The 14,918-nt window shown below is 56.6% G+C and overlaps 1 protein-coding gene across 4 annotated transcripts in view; it reads right to left on the reverse strand.

Moving 5' to 3' along the window:
* Positions 1–2,482, reverse strand: part of apba2b (amyloid beta (A4) precursor protein-binding, family A, member 2b) — a 91,054-nt gene extending 88,572 nt beyond the window's left edge. For all 4 annotated transcript variants that reach the window (XM_072492631.1, XM_072492633.1, XM_072492632.1 and 1 more), the window contains exon 1: positions 2,328–2,482. The gene's annotated coding sequence lies outside the window, so the exon portion shown is untranslated. The remainder of the gene's footprint in view (positions 1–2,327) is intronic.
* Positions 2,483–14,918: the final 12,436 nt, after the last annotated feature.

The following is a 14,918-nucleotide window of genomic DNA, read 5'->3' on the forward strand; positions in this document are numbered from 1 at the left end:
CAGAAGGAGGCCATTCGGCCCATCAAGACTGCACCAGCTCTTGGAAAGAGCACCCTACCCAAGGTCACCTCCACCCGATCCGCATAACCCAGTAACCCCACCCAACAATAAGGGCAATTTTGGACACTAAGGGCAATTTATCACGGCCAAGCCACCTAACCTGCACATCTTTGGACTGCGGGAGGAAACCGGAGCACCCGGAGGAAACCCACGCACACACGGGGAGGATGTGCAGACTCCGCACAGACAGTGACCCAAGCCGGAATCGAACCTGGGACCCTGGAGCTGTGAAGCAATTGTGCTAACCACTGTGCTACCGTGCTGCCCATTGTTTCCTAATTGTGGGTCTCACCAAAACCCTGTACAATTGGAGCAAGACTTATTTATATTTGTACTCCAACCACCCACAATAAAAGCTAACATGCCATTTTGTTTTCCTAATTGTTTGCTGAACCTGAATTCCTTGTGAGAACATCAGAGTCTCTCTGAACATCACCATTTACAAGTGTCACACCTTTTTATTTTCTACCCTGAGAGTTACCTGATAGTTCCTCAGCGAGGTTTACGGACCCATAGAATGTGCTGGAAATTAACCAGATCAAACAGATTACCAGCACTGATTACCAGTACGGGAAACCATCCCACTGCCTCTCCACCCATTAAGGCTGTCATGTTGGAACCACTTAAACCTGACTTACAGTAAGCTCACTGATCTGTGAGAGACAAGAGACCTCGAGTTGTGCAGCATCAGCATTGAGAGGTGAGGAAATCTCACCACTAATCACACTAGCTGTGATAGTGTCACTGAAGGTACATCAGACCACAGATTCCCCCAAGCACCAATATTCTGCTCACTGCCAGGCAGGCCCCTGGATCTGACGGGACAGTTTACATCAGTTTTCCTTCCAACAATCTTTGAACAGTGAAAAGAAAACACTTGCCCCCACATCCCTCCCCTTCAACAGCCCCAATACCAGTCTGCTCCGCCCTTACCTGGGAAAACTGTCACCCCAGTCAACCCTCCCCCCCCCCCCCACACCCACCAGGATAACAGCCACCACCACCCCCTCCAGAATGGTAATCAGTCTCCCCCACCCCAGGGGAGCAGCCTCTGTAACCACAGGACAGAGGTAGTGTGGAGGGGGCACCATCACTGCAAACCCTGGCAAGACCTTCTGCTGCTGCATCAAATAAACATGACCCCACCCCCCCAAGCACAGCCCAGGTTCTGTAAACAGTGACCCGTGGGGTTCACAACATTGTCACTGGCAACCTGGTGATGAACTGCAGCTGGGGGGGGGGGCAGGTCTATTCCCCCATCTCCTGGCAGCAGTGCCTGTGCTGAGCAGGGATGCTGCTGAGACTGTGCAGCCGGCAGCATCTCTCCTCTTTGCAGCTGGAGCCCGGCTTCGTGGGAGGCCGTCACCGGGGGAGGTGGGGGTCTCCAGGCTGCAGGGAGGGGGTGGGTATCTCTGGGGGGGGGGGGTCCTCCGGGCTGCAGAGAGGGTGGGGGTCTCTGGGCTGCAGGGAGAGGGTGGGGGTCCTCCGGTCTGCAGGGAGAGGGTGGGGGTCCTCCGGGCTGCAGGGAGAGGGTGGGGGTCTCCCGGCTGTAGGGAAAGGGTGGGGGTTTCCGGGGGGGTGGAGGTCTCAGGGCTGCAGGGAGAGGGTGGGGGTCTCCGGGCTGCAGGTGGAGGGTGGGGGTCTCCGGGCTGCAGGTGGAGGGTGGGGGTCTCCGGGCTGCAGGTGGAGGGTGGGGGTCTCCGGGCTGCAGGTGGAGGGTGGGGGTCTCCGGGCTGCAGGTGGAGGGTGGGGGTCTCCGGGCTGCAGGTGGAGGGTGGGGGTCTCCGGGCTGCAGGTGGAGGGTGGGGGTCTCCAGGCAGCAGGTGGAGGGTGGGGGTCTCCAGGGTGAGGGTGGGTCTCCGGGCTGCAGGGTGAGGGCGGGGTTGTCCCCGGGCTGTAGGGGGAGGGTGGGGGTCTCCAGGTGGAGGGTGGGGTCTCCGGGCTACAGGGTGAGGGGGTTGTCCCTGGGCTGTAGTGGGAGGGTGGGTCTCCGGGCTGCAGGGTGAGGGTGAGGGCGGGGGGGGGGGGTTGTCCCCGGGCTGTAGGGGGAGGGTGGGTGGGGGTCTCCGAGCTGCAGGGAGAGGGTGGGGGTCTCCGGGCTGCAGGGTGAGGGGGTTGTCTCCGGGCTGCAGGTGGAGGTCTCTGGGCTGCAGGGTGAGTTGTCCCCGGGCTGTAGGGGGAGGGTGGGTGGGGGGTCTCCGAGTTGCAGGGAGGGGGTGGGGGTCACCGGGGGGGTTGCCTCCATCCCCCTCGCTCCTGCCGCTTACCTGTCTGCTCCGCTCTCAGCCTCTGTTCCTTTGTGTTCCCGGTCCCAGTGCATGGGGCCCCGGACCCTGGATACGGCACACCCGCCGCACCCGGCAGGCTGAATGCAGCACTCAGCCCACATTCAGATTCCGGGGTGGCGGCGGACTGCCCAGCAACAGCTCAGGAACCCAGGACCCTGAATGTGTGATATCACCACCCAGCCCAGGACCCTGAATCATCATTTCCGCTGAGCCCAGAGTGCTGGAGATGGTCAGGGTCAGACCGGGGCAGAGATAAACTTCACATTGTAACCTGGAGTGAGCAGCTCTGGCAGGGGCAGCAGCTAAATCCATTCCAAACCACATTCCGCAAGGAGGACTTTCTGCAGATGGGAATCAAGGGCAGTCATTGCAACATCAGCTGTGAAGCACATGGGAAAGGACATGAAAGGGCATCACGGTAGCATTGTGGTTAGCACAATTGCTTCACAGCTCCAGGGTCCCAGGTTCGATTCCCGGCTTGGGTCACTGTCTGTGCCGTCCGAAGATGTGCAGGTTAGGTGGATTGGCCATGATAAATTGCTCTTAGTGTCCAAAATTGCCCTTAGTGTTGGGTAGGGTTACTGGGTTGTGAGGATAGGGTGGAGGTGTGTGCTTGGGTAGGGTGCTCTTTCCAAGAGCCGGTGCAAACACAATGGGCTGAATGGCCTCCTTCTGCACTGTAAATTCTATTCTATGAACTATGCTGGGGGATCTGTTAGAATTAGAAAATAGGGTGATTTTGGGCGTATGGGTCGGAGAGGGCAAGGTGTCGGCGATATACCAGGAGATGAAAGAAGAGGAGGCTTTGTAGAGGAGCTGAAGGGTAAATTGGAAGAGGGGTTGGGAGAGATTGAGGAGGGGCTATGGGCTGATGCACTAAGTAGGGTTAATTCCTCTTCCTCGTGTGCCAGGCTTAGCCTGATACAATTTAAGGTGGTTCATAGAGCGCATATGACAGGGGCGAGGCTGAGTAGGTTCTTTGGGGTGGAGCACAGATGTGGGAGGTGCTCAGGAAGTCCGGCGAACCATGTCCATATGTTTTGGTCATGCCCGGCACTGGAGGGGTTCTGGAGAGGAGTGGCGGGAACAGTATCTAAGGTGGTGAAAGTCCGAGTCAAGCCAAGCTGGGGGCTAGCACTATTTGGAGTAGTGGACGAGCCGGGAGTGCAGGAGGCGAAAGAGGCCGGCATTCTGGCCTTTGCGTCCCTAGTAGCCCAGCGAAGGATCTTGCTAATGTGGAAAGAGGCGAAGTCCCCCAGCATGGAGGCCTGGATAAACGATATGGCAGTGTTTATCAAGTTGGAGAGGATAAAGTTTGCCTTGAGAGATCTGCGCAGGGATTCTACAGGGGTGGCAACCATTCCTAGACCATCTCGCGGAGCGTTAAATGAAGGTCGGACAGCAGCAACGGCAACCCGGGGGGGGACATCGTTCGTGGGGGGGGGGTTTCACTGGGGGGCATTTGAGCAAGAAAACACATGAATGATCCGGAAACTGAAATGTATGGGAAGAATACAATGTACAAAGTTCTGTATCTTATTGACTTGCCATGTTCATGTCTTGCCACGCGAGCTTTCTTTTTTTTCTCTTTGTTACGGGGGGGGGGGGGGGGGGGGGTGTTGTTTGTATGGTGGAAAATAGTGTTGAAAAATTCTTAATAAAAACATATTTAAAAAAAAAAAAAGAATTAGAAAATCGCTTTGACACAGAAGGTGGCCATTGGGACAAACATATCCACGCCAGTCCTCTGTTAGAGCTGCTCAGCGAGCCCAGCTCCTGGTCTTTTCCCTGCAGTTTGTTTCCCCTCTGATAATTATCCCTTTTGAAAAACACCAGCGAGTCTCTCTCCACCACATTCTCGGGCTCGTGCGTACCAGATCCTAACCATTCATTGCATAAAATACATTCTTTCCTCATGTCACCTCGGGTTCTTTTCCAATCCCCGTAAATCTTGGTTCATTAAAAATAAGAGTGGATTTGTAAAGGGTACCTACCCACCTGGTGGACTTTAAAAAAAAAAATTTAGAGTACCCAATTATTCTTTTCTAATTAAGGGGCAATTTAGCGTGGTCCCTCCACCTACCCTGCACATCTTTGGGTTGTGGGGGTGAAACCCACGCGGACACGGGGAGAATGTGCAAACTCCACACAGACAGTGACCCAGAGCCAGGATCGAACCCGGAACCTCGGCGCCGTGAGGCAGCAGTGCTAACCACTGTGCCACCGTGCTGCCCTTGAGTGTTATTCATATGGATTTCAAAAGGCACTTGATAAAGGTCCGCCCAATAAGCAGTTACCTAATATTTTCTTGAAGCGTTGAATCCATAGGACCCCTACAGTGCAGGCCATTCGGCCCATCGAGTCTGCACCGACCACCAAAAGGGCACCCTACATAAGCCCTCTCCCTCGCCCTATCCCGTAACCCTTCCTAACCTTCACATCTTTGGACTGTGGGAGGAAACCTGTCACAGGAGATGATGGCTTGTTTAGTGGTGGTCAACTCCCTGTTAAGCATCACCCGGTGTGGTTCAGGAGCCCCACTCTGGCACGGCAGCCTCCGCCACATTTACTGAAGAGGGAGACAATGGGCTGAGAAGGTGAACGATTCTCTGACCTCTGTTTTCTCTGGGCCCCTTCTCAGCCGGCTGAGCTTTGCGTTTCTGCTCACTGCTTCCAATGCCCATTCAAATAGTCAGCATCTGGAGGTCACAGCTGTCAGTAACTGTCTCTTACTCATCAGTGTCAATGTCCTCTGCCCTCACATTGTCAGCGTCCTTCCTGTTTCGTCTTGTTTATATCCTGTTTCAACAGGGGTGGTACCAGGGGATTGGAGAGTGGCGAATGTCGTGCCCCTGTTCAAAAAAGGAACTAGGGATAACCCTGGGAATTACAGGCCAGTTAGTCTTACTTCGGTGGTAGGCAAAGTAATGGAAAGGGTACTGAAGGATAGGATTTCTGAGCATCTGGAAAGACACTGCTTGATTAGGGATAGTCAGCACGGATTTGTGAGGGGTAGGTCTTGCCTTGCAAATCTTATTGAATTCTTTGAGGAGGTGACCAAGCATGTGGATGAAGGTAAAGCAGTGAATGTAGTGTACATGGATTTTAGTAAGGCATTTGATAAAGTTCCCCATGGTAGGCTTCTGCACAAAGTAAGGAGGCATGGGATAGTGGGAAATTTGGCCAGTTGGATAACGAACTGGCTAACCGATAGAAGTCAGAGAGTGGTGGTGGATGGCAAATATTCAGCCTGGATCCCAGTTACCAGTGGTGTACCGCAGGGATCAGTTCTGGGTCCTCTGCTGTTTGTGATTTTCATTAATGACTTGGATGAGGGAGTTGAAGGGTGGGTCAGTAAATTTGCAGACGATACGAAGATTGGTGGAGTTGTGGATAGTAAGGAGGGCTGTTGTCGGCTGCAAAGAGACATAGATAGGATGCAGAGCTGGGCTGAGAAGTGGCAGATGGAGTTTAACCCTGAAAAGTGTGAGGTTGTCCATTTTGGAAGGACAAATATGAATGCGGAATACAGGGTTAACGGTAGAGTTCTTGGCATTGTGGAGGAGCAGAGAGACCTTGGGGTCTATGTTCATACATCTTTGAAAGTTGCCACTCAAGTGGATAGAGCTGTGAAGAAGGCCTATGGTGTGCTCGCGTTCATTAACAGAGGGATTGAATTTAAGAGCCATGAGGTAATGATGCAGCTGTTAAAACTTTGGTAAGGCCACATTTGGAGTACTGTGTACAGTTCTGGTCGCCTCATTTTAGGAAGGATGTGGAAGCTCTGGAAAAGGTGCAAAGAAGATTTACCAGGATGTTGCCTGGAATGGAGAGTAGGTCTTACGAGGAAAGGTTGAGGGTGCTAGGCCTTTTCTCATTAGAGTGGAGAAGGACGAGGGGCGACTTGATAGAGGTTTATAAGATGATCAGGGGAATAGATAGAGTAGACAGTCAGAGACTTTTTCCCCAGGTGGAACACACCATTACAAGGGGACATAAATTTAAGGTGAAAGGTGGAAGATATAGGAGGGATATCAGAGGTAGGTTCTTTACCCAGAGAGTAGTGGGGGCATGGAATGCACTGCCTGTGGAAGTAGTTGAGTCGGAAACATTAGGGACCTTCAAGCAGCTGTTGGATAGGTACATGGATTACGGGAAAATGATATAGGGTAGATTTATTTGTTCTTAAGGGCAGCACGGTAGCATTGTGGATAGCACAATTGCTTCACAGATCCATGGTCCCAGGTTCGATTCCAGCTTGGGTCATTGTCTGTGCGGAGTCTGCACGTCCTCCCCGTGTCTGCGTGGGTTTCCTCCGGGTGCTCCGGTTTCCTCCCACAGTCCAAAGATGTGCGGGTTAGGTGAATTGGCCAATGATAAATTGCCCTTAATGTCCAAATTGCCCTTGGTGTTGGGTGGAGGTGTTGAGTTTGGGTAGGGTGCTTTTTCCAAGAGCTGGTGCAGACTCAAAGGGCCGAATGGCCTCCTTCTGCACTGTAAATTCAATGATAATCTATGATTAATCTAGGACAAAGGTTCGGCACAACATCGTGGGCCGAAGGGCCTGTTCTGTGCTGTATTTTCTATGTTCTATGTTTATTCCCTTGTTTACCCCTTTCTTTTATTTTTGCTATTACATTTTTCATCCATGGATGATTTATGGACCTGTGCCTGCAAGAAGCAGTCTTTAATTCAAACAAGCAGATCCCAGAAGGCTGTTCTGCTTTAGATTGGTGAGTGGAGATTGGCTGGCCTCAGCGATGACTCGATTTGATTGACGTGGCTGGTGGTCAATGAATTGGCCCAAAAGGCTGTGCTCTGCCTGGTAACAGATGGTGATTGGATCTGATCCCACTGGAATGGTTCAGAGACCCAAGGAGCTTTCAGTTTCATTTTGGCAGCTGAGACAGAACACTCACTCTCTTGCCACTCCATTTTTCTCCAGAGGACTGTGTTTCTGACCTGGATTACAGGATAACCATTACAGGCTGTGCAGGAAAGGTTTAGAATCTGATAACTCACTCCAGAAATAGCCAGCTAATTCTCACCAAAAGGCTGGTGTAGAATCAACTCTCGCTGCAGAAAAGGCTGGTGTGAACTGACCAAATGTTTCTCCAGAAATGGCAGAAGCCTAGAAACGGAAGTTTGATGTGAAGCAAGGGGCCTCTCCAGGAGGAGATGAGAGTAATATTGCTAAGCTGCAAGGAAGATCATTGCAGGCTGTAAACTAGGGTATACTGTGAAGAAAGCAGGCTGCGAACCACCATTTGATGACCTTCACCCTTATTATATTCACCTCCCCCCCCCCCCCACCCCCCGGCGTGTTTCTCTATCTTGTGTGTGTGGTAGAGGATAGGACAGTTAAAGGTTAGCTTGTTGTTATTCAGTTGCATTTACTGCACATTTCATCATTATCTTTGTTTATGAATAAATAGTCATCATGTTTCAACTTACAAATCTGGTGACTGTAATTGTTGGGCAGCCAGAAGATATAGGAGCAGAATTAGGCCATTCAGCCCATTGAGTCTGCGCCGCCATTCAATCATGGCTGATATGTTTCTCATCCCCATTCTCCTGCCTTCTCCCCATAACCCTTAATCCCCTTATTAATCAAGAACCTATCTATCTCTGTCTTAAAGACACTCAGTGATTTGGCCTCCACAGCCTTCTGTGGCAAAAGAGTTCCACAGATTCACCACTCTCTGGCTGAAGAAATTCCTCCTTATCTCAGCCAAGGGCTAAACATTTCAGGATTTTGTTTTAAAAATTATTGGTTAATTCACTTGTGTTGTGACTCCGGATCGGTGAGCTAGAATTGACCGCACACTTGCCCAGGGTGGCCTAACAATATCTCATTTACAGGTAGCAGAGATATCACCACCCAGGAGGCCATGACCCAGTGGACAGTTCACTGTGCAGAAGTTCTTTGGGGATACATCTGTCATCCATCCTATGACGCAACCGAGCCAACACAGAGGGGGCAATGACTGTACTCTGACGGAATTAACAAATTCCAGGACCTCCGAGTTTGTGACCTTCTCCCACCAAGAGATGCCACAGATACACCTGCGGTAGCAAAGTTGGAAATGTTCAGCCTTTTCTTCTGCCGAGCATACATTGTCCAGTTTTCACTTCGGAGAGAATTGCTACGGAGCGAAGTGCAAGAAGGGCACAGGCTTGGTAGACTTGCAGATTGACGTTTTGTCAGGCTGCAGTTGTTCCACAGACTGTTTCTACACAACAGCTGCAGTTTTGCAGTGTATGTGATGATTGAAGTGTCAAGTGACAGATTATTGGTGATCGTGGAGCTTAGATATGTGAAGCGTTCAACAACCTGTCACATTGTCAATGCTGATAGGTGGTGGTTGGACAATGTCCTGGACCATGACATTTAATCAAACCAAACTCTTTACAGCCGTGTGTCTGACCGGGATCCTGGGAACAAGTCCAGACAGTGTGCCTCTTACTGTCAGTGTGAGTTTTGTTTGCATGCAAGCTGGAAATGTATTAGTGACACATCAAGCAAAGATTAGAGATTAACACAAAGATGAAGCAAGTTTGTGGCAAGCTTGGATTCCAGGTTTACAGATTAAATTCTGTCTCTCAGCACTGATACATAAATCTTACATAATCAAATCCTATTTCCTCTTCCTCTCCTCAGGCCATTAGACACAAAGGTGAATTATGATGATCATGGCAATGGTGGCCTTGCTCTTTTCCACTGTGGAAGCGCAGAGGGGTGGATTCTCGGTCCCACGCAGGTATCGGGATTCCCGATCGGGCAGAGAATGGGGTGCAGGGGCGATTCTCCAGGATGTTGCCTGGGATGGAACATTTCAGTTAGGAGAGGTTGGGTAGGTTTGGGTTGTTTTCGCCGGAGCAGAGAAGACTGAGGGGGTGACCTGATTGAGGTGGACAAGACTATGAGGGGTATGGACAGGGTGGATAGGGAACAGCTGTTCCCCTTAGTTGAAGAGTCAGTCATGAGGGGGGCACAAGTTCAAGGTTTCAGGGCGATTTGAGGAAAAACATTTTTACCCAGAGAGTGGTGACGGTCTGGAACGCACTTCCTGGGAGGGGGGTAGAGGCGGACTGCCTCACATCCTTTAAAAAGTACCTGGATGAGCACTTGGCCGTCTTAACATTCGAGGCTGTGGGCCAAGTGCTGGCCAATGGGGTTAGGTGGGCAGCTCAGGTGTTTCTCCTGTGTCGGTGCAGACTCGATAGGCTGAAGGGCCTCCTCTGCACTGTGATACGGCGACTCTGTGAATGTTCCGCTGCCCCGCCGCTGGCCTCAGTTAACCAGCTGCCTCAAGCCTGGGGCACCCTGCAAATCCGCAATTTGCAGGTGTTTAAATCTGATTAAAGGGCTAGAAGACCAAATCCACCCCCCCTCCTCCCCGTTATGCTTCACCCCTCACAGCTGGCGTCATGCCAGTGGGCAACATTTACAAGCTGGGCCCAGGCATCATGGCCGTTGAGGGGGAGCAAGGAGGCAAGCAAACTATTGAAATTCTTTGGACTTGCTTGGGGGGGGTGCTGGATCTCAGGGAGTAGAGATAAATGACTTGGGGCAAATACATGGACTCAGGATCGGGCAGCCCTGGCCACGACCCCCATTGCTGCATAAATTCATTTAAACCCACCCCCTGGCTGCACTACAGGCTCCTGGCTGTTGAGACTGCTGAAGGTATCCTGCAAATATTTATAAACACTCTTGCTATGATTGACAGCTCCTCACCACATCAAACGAAGTGTGGTTTCACTTCCTCTTTTCCCCAGAATTGTGGTTAGCATCAAAGGGAAAAATCAATAAACAACTCACCAAGCAGCTGCAACTGACCCATAAAACTGTCACCAGGTTAGTGAACGTTTTTTCTCACTGAAATTGAATGTGAGTTTTGCAATTCAAAGGCTGTCAGGCGATTTGAGTTTTAGAGTTGGCCTCTGCCTCTCCTAACAGCTACTACTTTAAAGACTTCTGTCTGAAGTGGAAATACAGTGAACACAGCGATCTTTCATTGTACTGCCCGGTCTGCTCTTCAGCTGTCAGGCAGGGGTCACTGATGGGGGGTGGGGTTTGCTTTGGGGGTGGGGGGGGGGGGGAGGGAGCAGCCTCCGATTGGGGTGGGGAGGTGGGGGGGGGGGAGGGAGCAGCCTCCGATTGGGGGTGGGTGGGAGGGAGCAGCCTCCGATTGGGGCAGGGGGGGGGGGGAAGAGCAGCCTCCGATTGGGGTGGGTGGGAGGGAGCAGCCTCCGATTGGGGTGGGGGGGGCGGGAGCAGCCTCCGATTGGGGTGGGGGGGGGGCGGGAGCAGCCTCCGATTGGGGGGGGGGGGGGGGAGAGCAGCCTCCGATTGGGGGGGGTGGAGCAGCCTCCAATTGGGGGGGAGGGAGGGGGAGCAGCCTCCGATGGGGGGGGGGAAGAGAGCAGCCTCCGATGGGGGGGGGGGGGAGCAGCCTCCGATGGGGGGGGAGCAGCCTCCGATGGGGGGGGGGGGAGCAGCCTCCGATGGGGGGGGGGGGGAGCAGCCTCCGATGGGGGGGGGGGGGAGCAGCCTCCGATGGGGGGGGGAGCAGCCTCCGATGGGGGGGGGAGCAGCCTCCGATGGGGGGGGGGGGGGAGCAGCCTCCGATGGGGGGGGGGGGGGAGCAGCCTCCAATGGGGGGGGAGCAGCCTCCAATGGGGGGGGGGAGCAGCCTCCGATGGGGGGGGGGGAGCAGCCTCCGATGGGGGGGGGGGAGCAGCCTCCGATGGGGGGGGGAGCAGCCTCCGATGGGGGGGGGAGCAGCCTCCGATGGGGGGGGGGGGGGAGCAGCCTCCGATGGCGGGGGAGGGAGCAGCCTCCGATTGGGGGGGGGGGGGAAGAGCAGCCTCCGATTGGGGGGGGGGAGCAGCCTCCGATTGGGGGGGGGAGCAGCCTCCGATGGGGGGTGCAGCAGCCTCCGATGGGGGGGGGGGGAAGCAGCCCCCGATGCGGGGGGGAGCAGCCTCCGATGGGGGGGGGGGGGAGCAGCCTCCGATGGGGGGGGGGGAGCAGCCTCCGATGGGGGGGGGGGAGCAGCCTCCGATGGGGGGGGGAGCAGCCTCCGATGGGGGGGGGAGCAGCCTCCGATGGGGGGGGGAGCAGCCTCCGATGGGGGGGGGAGCAGCCTCCGATGGGGGGGGGGGGAAGCAGCCCCCGATGGGGGGGGGAGCAGCCTCCGATGGGGGGGGGAGCAGCCTCCGATGGGGGGGGGGAGCAGCCTCCGATGGGGGGGGGGAGCAGCCTCCGATGGGGGGGGGAGCAGCCTCCGATGGGGGGGGGGGAGCAGCCTCCGATGGGGGGGGGGAGCAGCCTCCGATGGGGGGGGGAGCAGCCTCCGATGGGGGGGGGAGCAGCCTCCGATGGGGGGGGGGAGCAGCCTCCGATGGGGGGGGGGAGCAGCCTCCGATGGGGGGGGGAGCAGCCTCCGATGGGGGGGGGGGAGCAGCCTCCGATGGGGGGGGGGAGCAGCCTCCGATGGGGGGGGGAGCAGCCTCCGATGGGGGGGGGGAGCAGCCTCCGATGGGGGGGGGGGGAGCAGCCTCCGATGGGGGGGGGGGGAGCAGCCTCCGATTGGGGGGGGGGGAGCAGCCTCCGATTGGGGGGGGGGGAGCAGCCTCCGATTGGGGGGGGGGGAGCAGCCTCCGATTGGGGGGGGGGAGCAGCCTCCGATTGGGGGGGGGGGGGCAGCCTCCGATTGGGGGGGGGGGAGCAGCCTCCGATTTGGGGGGGGGAGCAGCCTCTGATTGGGGGGGGGAGCAGCCTCCGATTGGGGGGGGGGAGCAGCCTCCGATTGGGGGGGGGGGAGCAGCCTCCGATTGGGGGGGGGGGGGGAGGGAGCAGCCTCCGATTGGGGGGGGGGGGGGGAGGGAGCAGCCTCCGATTGGGGGGGGGAGCAGCCTCCGATTGGGGGGGGGGGGGGAAGCAGCCTCCGATTGGGGGGGGGGGGGAGGGAGCAGCCTCCGATTGGGGGGGGGGGAGGGAGCAGCCTCCGATTGGGGGGGGGGGGGGAGGGAGAAGCCTCCGATTGGGGGGGGGAGGGAGCAGCCTCCGATTGGGGGGGGGGGGGAGCAGCCTCCGATTGGGGGGGGGGGGGAGGGAGCAGCCTCCGATTGGGGGGGGGGGGGAGGGAGCAGCCTCCGATTGGGGGGGGGGGGGGGGAGAGCAGCCTCCGATTGGGGGGGGGGGAGCAGCCTCCGATTGGGGGGGGGGAGCAGCCTCCGATTGGGGGGGGGGGGGGCAGCCTCCGATTGGGGGGGGGGGAGCAGCCTCCGATTTGGGGGGGGGAGCAGCCTCTGATTGGGGGGGGGAGCAGCCTCCGATTGGGGGGGGGGAGCAGCCTCCGATTGGGGGGGGGGAGCAGCCTCCGATTGGGGGGGGGGGGGAGGGAGCAGCCTCCGATTGGGGGGGGGGGGGGAGGGAGCAGCCTCCGATTGGGGGGGGGAGCAGCCTCCGATTGGGGGGGGGGGGGGAAGCAGCCTCCGATTGGGGGGGGGGGGAGGGAGCAGCCTCCGATTGGGGGGGGGGGAGGGAGCAGCCTCCGATTGGGGGGGGGGGGGGAGGGAGAAGCCTCCGATTGGGGGGGGGAGGGAGCAGCCTCCGATTGGGGGGGGGGGGGGGAGCAGCCTCCGATTGGGGGGGGGGGGGAGGGAGCAGCCTCCGATTGGGGGGGGGGGGAGGGAGCAGCCTCCGATTGGGGGGGGGGGGGGGAGAGCAGCCTCCGATTGGGGGGGGGGGGGAGGGAGCAGCCTCTGATTGGGGGGGGGGGAGGGAGCAGCCTCCGATTGGGGGGGGGGGGGGAGGAGGGAGCAGCCTCCGATTGTGGGGGGGGGGGGGGGGGAGGAGGGAGCAGCCTCCGATTGGGGGGGGGGGGGAAGGAGGGAGCAGCCTCCGATTGGGGGGGGGGAAGGAGGGAGCAGCCTCCAATTGGGGGGGGGGGGGAAAGGATGGAGCAGCCTCCGATTGGGGGGGAGCAGCCTCTGATGGGGGGGGGGGGGAGCAGCCTCCGAATTGGGGGGGGGGGAAGCAGCCTCCGATTGGTGGGGTGGGGGGGGGGGGAAAGAGAAAGCAGCCTCCGATTGGGGTGGGAGCGTGGGGGGGGAGGGAGCAGCCTCCAATTGGGGGGGGGGGGGAGCAGCCTCCGATTTGGGGGGAGGGGGGAAAGAGGGGGAAGCAGCCTCCGATTGGGGGGGGGGGAAGCAGCCTCCGATTGGGGGGGGGGGGAGCAGCCTCCGATTGGGGGGGGGGGAGCAGCCTCCGATTGGGGGGGGGGAGCAGCCTCCGATTGGGGGGGGTGGGGGGAGGGAGGAAAGAGAGCAGCCTCCGATGTGGGGCGGGGGGGGGGGGGAAGCAGCAGTCTGTGAGGGGTTGTCCCACCATGCCTGTGGTGGGGCAGGAGAAGTATTAGCATTGTGGCGGGGGGGGTCTGCCTCCGGACCTCCTGATTAGGCTGCCCGCTCAAAATCTGGCAAGCTCTCCACCATGCATATATTTGCATGGTTAAGGAGTGAGATTCACACCTGGGCCCTGCTCCTACCGTCAGTGGAGACCAGTCCGGATTCTCCGCTGGCGGGAGCACTTAGGCTCCAGAATGGAGAATCCGCTCAGGCCCTTGGTGAGACCACACCCGGAGTATTTTGTGCAGTTTTAGTCTCCTCACCAAAGAAAATATATACTTGCCATAAAGGCAGTGAAGCAAAGGTTCAGCAGACTGAGTCCTGGGGTGGCAGGAAGAGATATTGGGTCGACCAGGTCTGCTTTCACCGATGTTTAGAAGAATGAGAAGTGATCTCATTGAAGCGTACAAAATTCTAATAATCCTGCACAGACTGGATGCAGGGATGATGTTCCCGCTGGCTTGGGGGGGGGGGGGGTGCTCCTAATCTTTTTGGTCACCAAGGGCAATTTATCATGGCCAATCCATCTAACCTGCACGCCTTTAGACTGTGGGAGGAAACCGGAGCACCCGGAGGAAACCCACGCAGACACGGGGAGAACGTGCAGACTCCGCACAGACAGTGACCCAGCGGGGAATCAAAACTGGGACCCTGGCGCTGTGAAGCCACAGTGCTAACCACTGTGCTACCGTGTTGCCCCCAACCCGTGAACCTGTGGAATTCCCGACCACAGAAAGCTGGAGGCCAAATCACTGAACACATTTAAGAAGGAAATGGATTGAGGGGTATGGGGAGAGCACAGGATAGGAGTGAGATAGAGGATCAGCCATTATCATATTATCAGGCTTTCTCCTGCTCCTATTTTCTAGGTCTTCTATCTTACACGTATCTGCAATAAATTCACAAATATCAGAGTGACTAATAAATACAAGAATTCAGGGAAAGTTATTTCCCCAGAGTGTGGTTAGATGGGGAACTATTCCACCACTAGGAGGAATTCCATTGGGTTTCTCAGTCAAACTCATAGTTGTCAATTGCAATCAGTAAAGTTGCCTCACTCATTACTCGTTTCCATTATGATCAAATTCCTCTCAAGAGCATCTGTTGTTCTTTATCCTCAAGCAAGATGAACCCTGAACGTATACAGCT

The sequence above is a fragment of the Scyliorhinus torazame genome, chromosome 30 (assembly GCF_047496885.1).
Source record: "Scyliorhinus torazame isolate Kashiwa2021f chromosome 30, sScyTor2.1, whole genome shotgun sequence".
Classification (NCBI taxonomy): Eukaryota; Metazoa; Chordata; class Chondrichthyes; order Carcharhiniformes; family Scyliorhinidae; genus Scyliorhinus; species Scyliorhinus torazame.